The following is a 16347-nucleotide window of genomic DNA, read 5'->3' on the forward strand; positions in this document are numbered from 1 at the left end:
ATATTTATCAGAATGCCCTGTTTCAACTTGTGGGCTTGCCTAGAACATATTCTTGAAAAAAATATGGTTGCGTTGACTTCCTCCTTAATCTAGAAATGTTTACTCGCATCTCATTTTAAAACATTTTGTAAAAATTTGATGACCAGTGCTATTAATGCATTTTAGTAGGTAAACTTCTCTGCCTATTCTTGTGGTTGTTAAATGCATTTCTTTGTTTTGTTGTTAATCTATATTCAAGAGTGCTCAGTGCTGCCCCACATGTTGTGGCACAACGTGGTACTGAAGGCACTTCTGAATTCAGAAGCTATAACTGTAAAATTCATTAAAAAAAAAAAAAACGATCGCTATAACATTTACCAGATAATCGGGGTGCAAAAGATAATGCATTGCTTCACGGTATATGCAGCCCTAAAAGATGTTGAGGCAGTGTAGCTTCTCCGGCATGACACGTCCATACGCATTAGTACAATAAATTGAATACAAATGATGGCTGTTTGCTCTGGCTCCCAGCACAGTGTTAAGAGTGTGGAGGATATACAGAGAGACAGGCAGGCCAGCGCAACAGGAGTGCAAGAGTAACACTGCCAAGGCCTCACACATTAACCTCCAGGAGGCTGCTACATTTCTTCCCAAACTGTCAAATATGAACCATGAGGCCAGATCTGCTGCCTCCAACATCCTCTAGCATCCTCCAACATCTTTTTATAGTCACAGTATTGGAGATAATGATTCAAATCATATAAAGGAGACCTGGATAAGCCTAACGATGATTTAATGTTCTAGCAAGAAAGAACAACAACAGCTAAACTGCAAACGATGGTTACACATTGGTTGTTTCAAGATAACTTATCTGAGCTTCTCTTTTATCCATGTACAAGTCAAGTCTATCTGACTGCAGTTGTTTTCCTTTATCCTAAGAAGATGCTTGTCTAACTTTGTCATCTTCTAAATGGATTAAAGTATACATAACCCGGGATAAGACATTTTAGACTTAATTAACAAGGCAAATTTACCAAATACAGTTAAGATAGAAATATTAATGTAGCTAACACAGCACTTCCTATTAATGCTCTTATTTTGAAATCCATTCACACCACTTCCGGTCCACTACTTAGCCGACTTTCGCTAACATCAATTAAGACAGCAATCGTAGGAAGCAAGTAAAGCTTGTGACGTCTTTAACGTGGTATTTTTGTACAGACGAGATGGAATATAGTCACAGTGTTATTTTTTTCTAGTTGTGTATTAAATTTTTGCAACTTTTGGTAGAAAATTATTGTGACTTGGAGACACCTTTAGTAACAAAGTTATGCAGTCAGTGCAACATACAAAATAATGGCCAGTGAAATTCAAATTAGTAATAGATATGAATGACAACAAGATGAACCATGCTCAAGTATTGTGAGCGCATTATATTTACTGCTTTCAAAACGTATCTGTGGGCCGGAAGAAACTAACGGCAACCGCACTTTGAGTAAAAAAAATATTTAAGAAACACTGATGAATATTCATTAGCTGTTCCCCATGGAAAACAGGGAGGAATATGGAAAAAAAAAATCACAAAAAATACCCCGAAGTGAAATTGCCCATATTGCAGTCCGGCCCAGTGGGAATTCGCCAAAACGTCCAGATTACCCAATCCTGGCCTGCATATTAGTCAATCCTTGATTGTAGTGTACATTTCCCATCATGCATTTACAGCACATTGTTTTTGTATATATTGTACTTCATCTTAGCCAAAAAGGAACCCTTCCTGCACTGTTTCACACATTTCTTATGTACACCCTCGTATCCACTACTGACACCACTAAATAATTCAAAACCTTTAACATCCACTTCCTGTAGCAGCAAATCCAATTCGCAAGTTCTTTTTGTTCTGCTCTTCTGTTAACTTCATTCCCCCCAATGTTTTTATGACTTCTAACAACTTCACTCAGTTTAGTGTGCACAATTTACTGATGGCGTTTACCAATGCCATTTAGGGACATCAGAAGAAGCGTATTATGGTCAAATTTAAGAGTTAAGTTCCTACTAATATATTGATGAATCAGGTCCACCAATATACTTACATGTATTGTGCTTTTTAACGTACTAGATAAGAAATGTGATTTTATGTGCGGGCTTGACTGTTTGTTCGCAATCACTTTCTATTTTTATTTAAGTGTCTATTACAATCAACCTGCAGGTCCCACTATGCTCGTGCCAGTGCCACCGATGCAGATGACTACAATTATACACACCACGTGACTCCACTCTGATTCTAAAATAGATTTATTATGCACCAGCCCACACAGTTTCCACCCGCATGAAAAATTAGGCACACCAACAAACTTGTGCAAATTTATAAATCAACAAATTGAACGGTTGATATCCAATTACTGCTGCGTCGGCTTGGGTTTTCCTTTGGATGGCTCATGAAAACTAATATTTGGCGTGACATTGTCGACTAGGTCAAAGATAAATGACTGAGCTTCGTAAGACTGTGAGGAGAGAACCCTTCTGGGTACAAAGCTCAAATAAGGAGCATACAAGTTTAGCGCACCATTACCCTTTGCATATTTGAGAGCTTCTTAGTATGCGACAGGCCTCAGGTGCTATAGGAGAGACACTATTTCAATCTTGAGCGTGCAGTGCAGTCTGGCCAAACCAATGGAGATGCAATGATTCATTCCCCCTGCTAGTCTTCAATCAATAACACAGGCAGCAGGGGAGGGAGCAGTCTCGGTTTCCTCTTTAAATCCAACTCTATATGGGGAGGCAAGACAAGCCGTTCATCCTTTATCATGGGGGAAAGACAAGCTCAAGAAATATCCTTAAGGAAAATCGTGGCTCGCTGGATTTTGTCAAATCGGCCGCGGTGGTTTGACATAATGATTGAAGTGAAGTATGACTTCATTGGGGAGGTTTAAAAAAGACTCTGAAGTTGTTCAATATCCAATTGTCATTATTACGAAACCCATATGCTTTTTTTTGGTTGATACCTGAACAAATTAGAATTCAAAAACTGTTTATAGCAGACTAACGGAGTAGTAGAAATGTCTCATTGCACATTATTTATAAGACAACATAAGACTTTATTGATCGTACTCAGGGGGAATGAACTTGTTAAAGTGGCAAATTAGAATGAGTAATGCAGCAAAGCTCAGGTTAGGGGAGTTAGTTTACTATTGATCCCCAAATCTGCAATATGTAAACAAATATCAAAGGGATTTTTTTTTTTGGAAAGGTATAGAATAATTACTATATCGTTATATACAGAGCTGTTTGGACGCTGGCTAAGTTTTAGTTTCATAATCTTACATATATATGGTTTCAAAAATATATAGCATTTGTCATTTCGAACATATAACAATAATATGAGTCTTCAGGGACTCTGAAGTATTTGGATGGCGGAACAAAACAACGTAAATGGAATCTTGATTTTCAAAAGTGGAGGAAAATCCTTTGCAGTCAATGCATGTCAGAAGTCTGGAGCTGGACATCTTCAACCTTTGAGTTTCCTCCCTGGAGATGCTTTGCCAGGCCTTCACTGCAAACACCTTCACTTACTGCTTGTTTGTGAGTCTTGCTTTGTATACAGTAAGTGAAGAAGATGAAATATCCACTTGAGATCAGAGCATATTCCATTTCATAGCATTCAAAATGCAGCGAGTCACTTGGATGACAGCATGATCCTTCCCTTGAGGAAGAAAAACACTTCACATCAGCAGAACTCAAGTCAAGTCAAGACATTTTGGAATATTGCTTAAATCCACAATCAAGAGACGTCTTCATTAATATAAATACTATACCAAAAGCCATAATTTTATGAAACCTATTAAATCAAATCTCAATTGTTTTATTTCACATTCTGTTTTGGTGTTGCTTAAAGGCAAAATGGTCAAAAACCTCTGACTGCCCATGCTTGGCTGGCGCCAACTGTTTAAGAAAGGCATATACTGTATAAAGTACTTTTGCAGAAGTGTGGCACTGCCAATGTGGAGTAAACACTTTTGACTGGCAAATATGTTTGCACGTATTTGCAAGTACGTTCGAATGCAAATACGTTTGAATATACTCGTAGGCCAAATGCGAAAAAAAAAAAAATTCCCCTAAGGCCACGGTGTATTGACTTGTGCATTTTCAAGTAAAAAAAAATGCTGTATTTTTAACACTATACCAATATGTTCGAAAACTAACTAAGCAAATATTGGTTATTTGTCATTTTTAGGATTTATTGTCTGATTTCCGTTCAGCATATGTTCCCATAATGCCACTGGGGATTGACTTTTGCCCTGTGGCATTATGGGAAATATAAATCTCGAATAATCAATGTTTACTTACTTAATTTATGAACGTATTGGAACAATGTAGACCAAATGCTAAAAAACGAGCATTCTTTTTACTTGCGCATGCGCAACTCAGTATACCGTTGCATTATGTGGAAAAAAAAGTTGATATCATTTAGCCTACAAATATGATTGAACTTACTTAGAAATATGTTCAAACATATTAGCAAATGTTTTTGAACGTACTTGCCAGTCAAAAGTGTTTACTCCACATTCACGGTTCTACACTTCCGTACATTTTAATTTTGCCCAGAAAAGTATAATGTGACAGATGCAAGCACTAGAAGCACATTTTCATATTATGTTGCTGTTGTTATAACTTGCAGGAACTAAATGTGCCACCTCTAGTCGCTACAAGAAACAGCAGTCTAGGGAATAACAACATAACTGCAACTTTACCATCTACTGAAAGACAGGAACTATAACAAGTGTGCAGCCAACACCCATGCTCTCCTTCAATATAACTGATTTACCGTCCTCCTCCTTCCGCTGACTTTTGTCGGAGAGATGGATGAGGTCGGCTCACGGTGGAGGCGGCCCAACCTGGTGGCGAGTGTGAGTGAGCCATCACTCTTGTGACGAGGTGTTGGAAACAGAAAGCACGGTGAGTGGGCGGGAGAAGCTCATCAAAGGTCACGTGGTCAGATCTCTGAGGGGAGACCAGGTGTAGCATAAACACAGTGGTATTAGCGGTGGATAGAAATAGCCACCAGGGTTGGTGGGGGTGGGCTCCGTGTTCATAACAGATCGAATGTTTATGCGTGTTGAACGCCAAACAGGGTATAAAGGGGCTGAGGTGTGCTCTCGTCTCAGGTGCGCAGTTATGGGCATGAATGTGTCGCATTGTGGATGAATGTTCAAGCCCCGCTGTGACGGGAAGGGTAATGAGCGCACCTACAGGATGTGAGTGTTTGTTTTGGGGGGCCGGACACCTGCAAGTTTCTTAATTAATGTCATTCCAGGAGCCCCCATAGAGGTCTGACCTTCTGTTCAAAGCATCCAGCTCCTCACCCTGCTTGGGACTACCATCAGTGAACATTGAATTATTGATGAGACCGAGCAAAGGAGCAGGGGGAAAAGGATGGCGACGGATCAGGATTCCTCCATTGTATGCGCATCTGTGTGTTGTGTGTGTATACGTGTGGTTGGGGCGAGCAAATGATCTCACAGGAAGTTGGATGGTCTATAATGAGAGGGTTAGATGAGACAAACCCTGGGCGCGAGCATCTGTGGAAGGTGCCATTGGAGAGCAGGTTAGCGGAAAGTCAAGTTGCAGTCGATTAATCGGGGGACGTCAATTCAAATTTACAGTGAGTACACTGATTTGTCTGACATTACCACCGATTTCATGTCAACGCATATCTTGATGGACAGGCATAGAAACAAATGAAAACAATTAAAAATACAACATATGTTACACTAATTGTAGCTATTGTAATTAGTGCGAGGTCTAGATATACCAATCCGACGTTGGCCAACTGTGACCGACGCTTACCCACTGTGGCGTCCGGCCGGCTGCTGGCACGACCCGCTGGAAAAATATACCGCAACGAGAGACAGCGACGCTGACCATTAAAGTACCTTCTACGCATGCGTGAGATGTAATACCCCTCCATACCATCGGTGGCAGTAGTCACTATTCCTCATGGTTAGAAAAAGCCAACCGGAAAGCTGTTGGCTGCGGGCAGATGATAAAAATGTAAACAATGCTGAATGCTATATTTTTCGCTCACGATAAACTCACACACGAAGTAAACCTTCACGTTCTTAACACAGTATCATGAAATACTTACATTGTCAACCCTCGCTCTTGTACTTGTAAGAAGATTAAGGCAACAAAGGCGTGCTCACTGTTTATCCGCATTTGTCACTTCCTGTTCGCGCTCCGTGCGATGATTCGCTAACAGCCAATCAGAGTGACCAAATGTCACAACTCACGACGCCGATTCACCATGCTGAAATGCCCACCAGGCGCTTCCTGACGAGGTCCGATGTTACGACGGCGTTCGCTACACCAACCAGGTGGAACAATCGGACGCTCCGACGCTTACCGACGTAGGATTAGTGTATCGAGGACTTAAAACAAAACAAAAAAACAATTCTTCTTTACCTTTCTTTAAATAAGAATGCTAGAAAGAGCTTGAAAATGTCATTTCATCCAAAACAATAGGGCACATCTCCTTTTCTGAGAACTAATTATTGGCATTTAGTTTTGAAAGTATGTAACATTTCCAACAGCTCACAATATTTCAGTCAGTAATAACACTACCCAATCACACACACTGTATGCAAATGAAGCCCCATCACTACAAACAAGGCATTGCATCAATCTGAAAGACAAATTAATTCTTGATTACCTTCTTCTCTCCTTTAATCCCCTATCTGCTCGCACACCTACACACTTTCCTCCCAGGTCGTTAACAGACCTCTCACGGGAACTGTTTCCTACCTACATCCAACAAAAACAAATAGCTAGTTTCATGGACTGACAGAGTATACGAAGAGAAGCCAGGAGACTGCTGCTCTTGCTAATGTATTTTTAATCACTATTGCACAATTTTCATTCTCCAATCCAGGCAAGAAGCAGCTTCTGTCACCCTGTGTCACCTATACGGCTTTACTACCCGCAAGTATTTTGTCAGGATAAAGCTCGCTGACTCACTTTTCTGTTCTTCAAAGTCTCAGAGCAAATATTCCCTAGAGAAGCAATGTGCTCTGCTTTTATGACATGCTGTATCTTTGTACTAATTCTGATTGGTGTCAGGCAAGAAAAAAAAGAATTTTTTGTCACGCACTCACAAATCCTGAAACGCTGACATGGCAGAAAGTGAGATGAAGAGAGATCAGAAGAACACATACAGTATAAGCTACCAATTTAGTATTTACCACACTGTGCAGATGGGACACTCTTTGAATGTGATAAACACACACAAGTTAACAAAATGTATCAGAAAACTGAAGTCAGTGTTCTCAAGTTCTTCCATAACAAAACCAATCCAAGATCTATGGATTATTCTGCTTTGTTCACTGGGAAAAGGGGCAAAGAACTGTCCGATGTCCCATTAAGATAAAAGATTACGCCCCACTGAAACAAGTTAAAATTGACTTAATTCATTGACTGAGACATGTTTAAGTACTTTGTCCATACAGTGCATTGGTAATGTTTCAGTCAGTCAGACTCTGACCTTATTTGGTTTAGCAAAGCAAAGGCCATCTGTAAACACTTCCACCTGTTCTTGTCTCACCTACTGCCTGCTACCAATACTAATGTCTTTTATTCAAGGTTTGCTGTCAAGACAGGTGAGAGTACCAGATAAATAAAATATTGCGATAGGAAGGGCTGATGTAACAGAAATCAGGAGTGATGGTTTCTTTGATTTGGTACTGAATCAATGATGTTCTCTATCCCTGTGAAGCCCCGCAGGCTCTGCAAACACATGTTTACAGGATGCAACTACAGTGTGCTTTATAGAAAAGTCTCTCAAAGCCACCTGAATGTGACGCGATAACAAATTGTTCCATTAACTCCCATCTTATCTGGGACATGAGGTGTGCAATATGTTCATCTGCTTGGGAAATTGTTGCCGTATGTGCTCATCAAGCAGCATTTGCCTAACACACCACCTGCGGCAAAGTAAATGTTATCAGAGCAGAGAGTGTTTTGGCAGGCATGTGCAATGGAGTACATCTTCCAAGCGGAAATACGCAGCGACGAAGCCCCTCTGAGTGTGTGTAAACAGTGCATCGGTCTCTGGTGAGTGCTGAAAGCTGCTTCCACCTTCAGCTTTTCTCTTAGTTGATGGGTGATGTCAACGCCACTTCCATCCTGAAACACAAAATATAACACAAAAATTCACTGCAACTCCTGACCTGAGTGACACGGCGGAGGGATGACATACTCTGTAATCCTCAATCTGTGATTTGGAGTCAAGAAGGGTTGAACGCGGACTCTAAAGGATTTATCCCCGCCAATTCCAATATAAGATCACAAATTCTACACCGCATTGCTTTGTAGTGAGCGTTATGTCAAATATTTTGCCTTTCTTATGGATCTAAGTTAGCTAATTCAAGTATTAGACACTGTTCTTGGTATGATACAGTAAATATGATGTCAAGCTACAACAACCATACATTAGTAAACAGAGGTGGGCATTCTGTCTGACCGACGGACCGGTCCGTCCATACGTCACTGACGGACGCCCGTTTTGCTGACTTTAGGCCATAGACGGGAAACTTAAAAAAAAACAAAGTGGATTTTTGTCCGTCTGCGTAATCGTCACTAACCTGGTCAAGTCCGAACGGACCTCCCAGTCCATCATTGACATCTGCCCGTTTTGCTGACGAGAGACGGAAACGCGACCCGGACTGCATTGACTGTATATGTACAGCAGGTGGGGGTATGCACCAAAGAGCGAATCATGAGTTAGTCAGGCTGACTAAGAAGTAATAACGTACCTTTGAATACAGAGACAGTTTTCCAGAGAAGTTCTTGTGAGTTGAGTTTTACATTTATATTTTTATTTTTGAGTTAGCAGGGTGTGAAATGGTATTTTGCAGGCCCACACTCCATTTCAGAACGCGGTAGTAATGCACCAAAAGTTATTTGCCAACTGCTAAAAGACAACAGAAGAAGAAGAGAAAGAAAAAGACGAGGAAGAAGAAAAAGAACAAGAAGATGAATTAGAAGAAAAAACATTCATTTATTGTAATGGCTACTTTATTTCGGTTTGCACAAGGACTAGGAAGCATTTTAATCCAGCAGAATTGTACCTTTGGCAACAATGTGACACAGGATTCAGGTTAAGGTAAGCAAAACTTTAAAGTCAAACTTTTAGGAGTTAAAGAGGCAGCAGGCTCCCACGTAACAATTCAATAGATTGGCAAATAAGTGTAGGAAATGCAAAATGTCAAACGTATGTGAGTGTAAAGCTGTTTGAGCAGCAAGCCGAAGCATTATGATGTACATAGTGCACTGCATTTACCATTTTAATCAAATCAGTTCAGATAATGGATGGATTTTTCTTCACTTGGACATTTTTTTTTTTCGGATTGACGATTGACGTACTGGCGGGCTTTTGATGGTTACTGGTTGATGCCGCATTTCATGTTACTACCTTTTGCCATGCAATCACTCTTACACACATTCGGTACCTTTGATTTAATTCTATTTGTGGGTGCTCAGAGGTCCTCTGCTGCTGGTCTTAAAGTTTTCAGGGCCAGCATGAATGATTTTTGTCCCTAGCAGTGCTGTCAGTAAACCCTATTTTCGAAATATAAAAAATGGCAGAAAATGAAAGTGGGATTTGGGCTGTAGGAGGACCCCTGCTGCAGGTTTTGAATGTTTCAAGGAAGCCATTGACCTGGGAAAGAAATGGCCAGACATAAAAATGGCAGAAATTGGTGCTTTTATCCAGCCCTCGGAGGCCCACACTTGTGGCTTTGGAAGGTTTCAAGATCCTGCTGCATGATTTAGGTTTTTGGCAGATACATCCATACCCCAGCCACTGACCTGAAAAAGTGGTCAAACATTAAAATGGCAGAAAAAGTACCACCAAACTGAGAATGGATGCCCTTTTGTTGTCTGTTGGTTGACTGAAATGCTAACGGTTCCCCTTGACTGGGCAGGTGTTACTTCACCAGTAAACAGTTGCTTAGCAAATAGCTTAATGGAAACCTTAATGTGTGTGTCCACACATCTGTGAATTGATTCAGCATCATTGGCAGTGAGTGCACTGCACTGCCTTGATGAATCACTGTAATTTGGACGGCCCGCTGAGGGGCTGATTCCATCGACTATTAGACAGCAGTTGTGCATTGATTACCAAAGCAGATAATTGCCTGGGCGAAGAAGAAAATCTGTGCTGATCTGGGCATGTTGTCATCTTTCGAAGCAAAGATAAATTTCCCATCCTCCCTGTCCCTATGTAAAAACCTGACATTGCCAAAAGAGAGAAGCTGAAGCGGACCAAATCAATTCCCACACTAGGTTAATTGTCTGAGTGCACCTCCTTCTTTCTGCACGTTGGGGGGTGCTTTGTATTGATTTACTAATCGAGTAAGATTTTAATTTCCCCATACGTCTGAGGCGCTGTTGACACTCTGAGGTTAGGAATGTAATTACACGGGGGTCACCCCAAAACCAAGTAAAACCCACAGACGCAATGTGATCTTAAAACGAGTGACATTAGACAACAGTCATTTTGAAATAGATTGAATGATTTGAGATGAGGGGGAATCAGGTAAAGGACACATATGCATTATAAACAAACACCTGTGTCAGTTTTATCGTGGAGGAGGACCCAAATGCAGCAGGCAAAAAATCGTGTGCAATATAAAGTATTTAATGTAAAACAAAAGGCAAACAAGGTGCTGGGATAATAATAAACTAACAAAAATGTCAAAGACCCAAATAACAAGGAACAAAACAACTAAACAAACACTAGGACTAGACTTTGACAAGACTTCATAGACAGGATAGAACAGACGAACCAACAAGGGTTGAAAGAAAGCGAGGAACTAAATACAGACAAGTTGACGATACAACGAGGAACACCTGGACAACACACAGAGGGTAGGGGGGATCTGAATGGCTAACACCCAAGCACAGGTGGACTCAATTTAACGAGAGGCAGACAAGGAACACAAGGAAAAACATGAAACTACAGTCAAAAACTAAACTCAAAACACAGACCATGACACACCGGTAGGCACTTCCTGTTACTGTATTTAATTTCTTCAAGTAGTGGCCTCCACTCTAATAGATATCGCGTCGCTATTAATCGTTAAGTGGGTTGACTACTTGAAACAAACGAGAGGCTCTCAAAATCAATACCTCCTTTTCTCCCGCCAGGAAAACTAAATATAGGGCTTAGGCGTAATTAACTCAGTTTGAAGCGCATTTGTTCAGACATTAAAAATGCTGAGCCCATTTGAACTCTGTTGATAACCGAAAACAGCAGCACCTAGTGAAATATCTAAAGTTTTTCAAGCTGCCAGGCAAATAAATTCTCTTAAGGATAATTTTATTGTACACACCCCTAATTGTTGCTTGGTCCTCTTTGCGGTTGAGTAAAAAAAATGCTCCGACCCACTACATGAAGCAATACATTATCTTTATTCTGGCACTAGCATAATTTATTCAAACTACAAAATAACACAATTCTTAATGATCAAAAAATCAACAAATGCATTTCACAATTGGCATTATTAAATGTTGTTCTTCTATTACAAATAAGTTTTTCATTCCGCTAGAGCCAATACAAAAACTCTTGTGCTGAAAAGACGTGGGGGTTAGAAAGAGAGGAATTAGATTTTTTTCCCCGTCTTTGAGACCCACATTAATTGCTTGCATTCATCCAGTGAGAGTTCCAGTGCGACAGTTTGATTAAATCTGAATAACTCCAGCATGTTCTGTTAGTAGTGTTTTTAATTAAATTCTGTCTGTTCATTGAAATAGCTGTGGCTGCAGGGGCGTACAACACACACACACACACACACCCCGCTCACCTTGATGTGCTGGAGACACAACCACAGGCCATAAAAGAGACTTCACAAGAGTTGTGGAGAAGAGTACAGCAAGACCACAAGCACTTCAAAGCCACGTGAGAACGTCTACATAATGGATGACACGCAGGCGGTCCGCTCTGAAGTACATTGTTCCTCTCTCAATTAAGTCGAAGCAATTTTTCAATAGGCGGCTTTTTGTATAAGGTAGGATGGCACTTTTGAGAGACAGCTAACAGCATGTCGTCTGACAAAATGGCGATCGTGATAAAACAAAGATGAAGTATCTGATTTGAAAAAACCTCTCTGGAAAGCTGAGTAGGACTAGACCATTGACTGAGATGACAAAAATATTTTGTGTTTGGGGTTGCGCATCCTAATATCCATCATCAGGTATTTGGAAGACAAAAGAATCAGTCTGGGTTGTCTTTGAGTAAATTAGCTAAATATAATAGGCGAGCCTGCTAGTAGGCCACAGCGCGCTATCCATTTCACCGTCAAAACAGCACATCTCTGCCATTAATCTGAATAATAGAAAGTCTAGCGCAAGTGATCATTTCTATCTTAGATAACAGGGAAATAGGCCATCCAATATAACATAATAGATTTCAAGTCAAACAGCATTAGCCACCAAAAGACCCACTCAATGATGGGCTAGCCTCATTTACAAAATATGGTATGCTAGCCTTTCAGCTACAGCTACCAAATTACTATATCCCGAATCAATTATCCAGTTCTTCAGTGATCATGTTAACTGTGTCTGAATTTTAACAATATCGATTTTTGAGTCAACGTACCTGTTGATATGTAAGATAGATCCGTCGTTGGAACCTCCTTCCAAGCAGGGTACCCTACATAGGATCTTCTTTTAATACATTCAAGTTATGGCGGCACGGAAGGAGGTTAAAATCATTATTCAAGCCATTTGTCCTGGCCCGCTCTGCTTTGGTCAAATGACAAAGAAGGCTTTGTTTACTTGTGGTGCCATGGGAGAACACTCAGGCTTTTGCCACCCAGAACAACGTGTGACATACTGGTGAATTGTCCTATTTTCTCACAATTGACAACAGCATACAGTAAATCTGATGTAAGCAGTCCCAAGGACATGAATTCCTGCTGTGGCCATTTATGTTAAAATAATTTATTGAGTGCTGATGCTAGCGAAGCTCTTATCATGGAGTTCGGTGATCAAATCTGTGAATCTAGGTTATAATGTTAGCTCATTTTTACATCTAAAGCAACTAAAAGAAATGATTCAGAGTAGATGGATAGAAGTGCATTCCTGCAGTAACATTGTACTCACAGGCACAGTCTGCCCTCTAGTGATTCAACACATGTAATACTACAACTGGGCGTTCCATCTGTGACGGAATGATCCATCTATCTGCCTATGACGGACGCCCGTTTTGCTGACGGGTGACGAATGACGGGTAAAATTTGAAGTTATTTAATTTTGCAGTCGGAATCGCTGACGGAAACCCGTTTAAAATCAGAGATGGACCGGCCTACGGATGACGAATTACAGGCACTCAATTTTTCGTAAAATGCCCAGCTCTGTGTAATACCATGGATTACGCCACAGGACGTTAACATATAGTTCATACATTATCCCTTTGCATGCTAAATGTCCTTTCCTGGGAGATCAAAATCTCTCCAGTCATTTATGCTCATGCCAGCGTTGCCATACGCTTAAAGCAGTTAAATATTCTCGTGATGTCCCCTGGCTGGCGGACTGACGACAAAATTTAAGGGTGGAAGCGCTTTAAAAGGACGAGGACGGTCAGGGTCGGAGGACGTTTATTTTTATGAATAAAGACGGAGGGACGGAAGTGTACCCAGCTCGCGGATGGAGGATGGACTAGCAAATTGGGGTAAAGTGCCCTTCTCTGATCATGCTTATTAAAGTGTATCGGACACGATTTTTACAAATGGTAATATGTTGTATTAAACAATACAATATCTATGAACGGTTTCTCAAATTGATAAACATTAACCGATTATTTCCTTGATTTAGTGTTATGTTTAGAAAATTGTGAAGACGGCGGATATACGTCATGAAGTCACGTCTCTGACTTGCCGGCTGTGAAGTGTGCTTGTCTTGTTTTTTCTTCTGATTCATTTAATTTCTCCTTTAATAGCACAATACAAACAAGCGAATAATACTTACCGACAGCTTGCCATTGCCATTTTCAGAGTCTGAAGACGATGCGGCTGAGCACCGACGTCACGCACGGACTAGGTCAAACGTCCAGCGGGCGGACACAGCTCACGAAAACATCAAGTTTTCTGCATCTTTTTTGAGGCCTTTTCATGACGTTTTTACCAAAGTAATCATTGGAATCTCATTATTTGTACTTGTACTCCTTCCTAAAAATGTTTTTTGGGTCATTTTTTTTCATGTCCCTTACACATTAATGTCACTTTACCTGTTGCCTATTGGTCGTGATTTGTTGTCTTATTACATGCAGGGTGCAGAAGTAAAAAGAGACGATTGTCTGGTGTCCTCTGAAGAGTTTCTGTTTTAACACTTGAATAAATACTTAAAAAGCATTTCTGTTTAGTTCTGTAGAAAAGTTCTGTTTATGCCGCAGTGTTTGGTCCTTGTGGGAGATGAGCAGACAAGACACGCACAGGGATTGAGAATTTACACAGTCAAGGTGCGTTCAAGGACCTTCCTTGCTGAACACAAATAGTAGAGGAGGCCAAAAAAGTAACCAAGTATGGCTTGCAATGAGCCCATCTAAACCAATGCATGTCCGTGTTGTTCGTGTCAGTGTTCTTTATTCGTTATTGTCTGCCGCTTGTGTCCCTGAATGCGGAATTCTGCTTCTTTATTTACTCCTCCCAAATGAGGCTTTTTCCTCAGTGTGCTAAATAAGTCAGGAAGCACGGTGTGGGCTTTGTAAAGCTGTCTGCTAACATTATATTGAATTAATTATAATAGCAAAAGAGGCAGTTGGATGAAATCATGACAGCAGCGACGACATGAAGCTCTCTGATATAGTGAAATACATTATTTTATTTGTGACAAATATCACTGGGGATTCTGTGTAGGCAATTAGATCATACTTCAATTTCTTACTTTTGGATTGTATCTGAAATATTTGGGCCACAGTATTATCCCGGGTCACATGAAAAATGCAGGAACTTTGCTTCTGGGAATACTTAAATATGCCTCCGAAAACAATACCAACAAGAATGGCATTGTTTTAATGAGCACACTATTATCTGCTCACAAAAGCAATAATCATTTTTGATTACCAGTACATTTAATAGTGGAAGTAGGCCTACTGTATTGTAGCTAATGGTGTTTGTTTGGTGCTTCAAACAAGATAGCGTACAGTTAAGAAAATGCTAAAACTAATAACATCTGCATGGTGCAGTCAAGGATTATCATTGTGCTGTTGCTGCTGAATGAGACACAAGGTCTACAAGCTAACAAGGGACTTCCCGGTAAGGTTTAATGAAATCAGTAATGACTAATTGTGGGGTCATGCTGTATCTGTTCTGTGCTCACAGCAAATCCACTGCACAACTGGACGGAAGCGCTTTAACAGAACTACCAAGATTTCTAGATCTTAGATTTCCATGAAACAGGGTTGTGGCATAGGCTTTTTTTTAATATAGATGTAGTGATAAAAGTGATTTTTGAAGCAATCACACCAAGCCAAGTCACGTGAGTAGGGAGAACTGTCAGATTCTCAGTGTCGCTTTTGTTTGAAATATCATTTTTGACAACAGCATTGGAACCTTTCTGACACACCTCATACAAATATTTTCCTTGACCCTGTCACACCTGTACTGAAGACCATTTTGAATGATTGTTAGAAAACTTGCATTCACACTTATGGACAGTTGTAGAATCTTCAATGAACCTGAAGAAGCATTTGGTGTAATGTGTGAGGAAACTGCAGTACCTGGAGAAAACTCACTGAAGCATGAACATGCAGACAGAAACTGATGAGCTAACCTTTGGGATACTATTATTTTAATCTAATTGATTTGATATAGCAGATAATTAGTGGATATGGATTTGCACTGTATCACATTTACTGAAAAAGTTTCCTTTCAAATGTAAATACAGTGTACAAATATTGCTCCCATCTTCCATTTGAACGGAACCGGTCACTAACCAGGCAGCACTGACGTTGGAGATTAAATAGAAACACATGCAAAGCTACATTGACTGACTCTCTTCTGTGCACGTTGACAGCAGATGGCCAAATCAGCATGTCAACAGGGCATTTATTGCTGTGAAGAAAACAATTTGAACATTTTGGGGAATTTTCCACCGAGGAAAGCCATAACGAGCAAAACAACACAGTGAAATGAGCTACTATGAGGGCTATTACATCGCTCCTGTGAGTTTGGACCGTTATTACAAGCTCTTATAAATATATAATTCTCCTGCAGGAGGCTCAGCCTTGTTTGAAATTTGCTTCTATATTTGGTGCACGATAATTCCCATGCACGGCAACGGATGCAATCACACAGCAGCTACTGCGAAACAGCAACA

At 40.4% G+C, this 16347-nt stretch overlaps 1 long non-coding RNA gene across 1 annotated transcript; it reads right to left on the minus strand.

Moving 5' to 3' along the window:
* Nucleotides 1-2112: 2112 nt before the first annotated feature.
* LOC147151545 (uncharacterized) lies at nucleotides 2113-13043 on the minus strand. Its single transcript, XR_015085858.1, has 4 exons — nucleotides 12629-13043; nucleotides 6686-8154; nucleotides 4802-4977; nucleotides 2113-3679 (listed from the first exon to the last, which is right to left on the minus strand). It is a non-coding gene; the product is annotated as an uncharacterized LOC147151545 (long non-coding RNA).
* Between the last annotated feature and the right edge of the window lie 3304 nt (nucleotides 13044-16347).

This window comes from Filicampus tigris, chromosome 2 (assembly GCF_054856515.1).
Source record: "Filicampus tigris isolate MCC_2025a chromosome 2, RoL_Ftig_1.0, whole genome shotgun sequence".
NCBI classification, from domain to species: Eukaryota; Metazoa; Chordata; class Actinopteri; order Syngnathiformes; family Syngnathidae; genus Filicampus; species Filicampus tigris.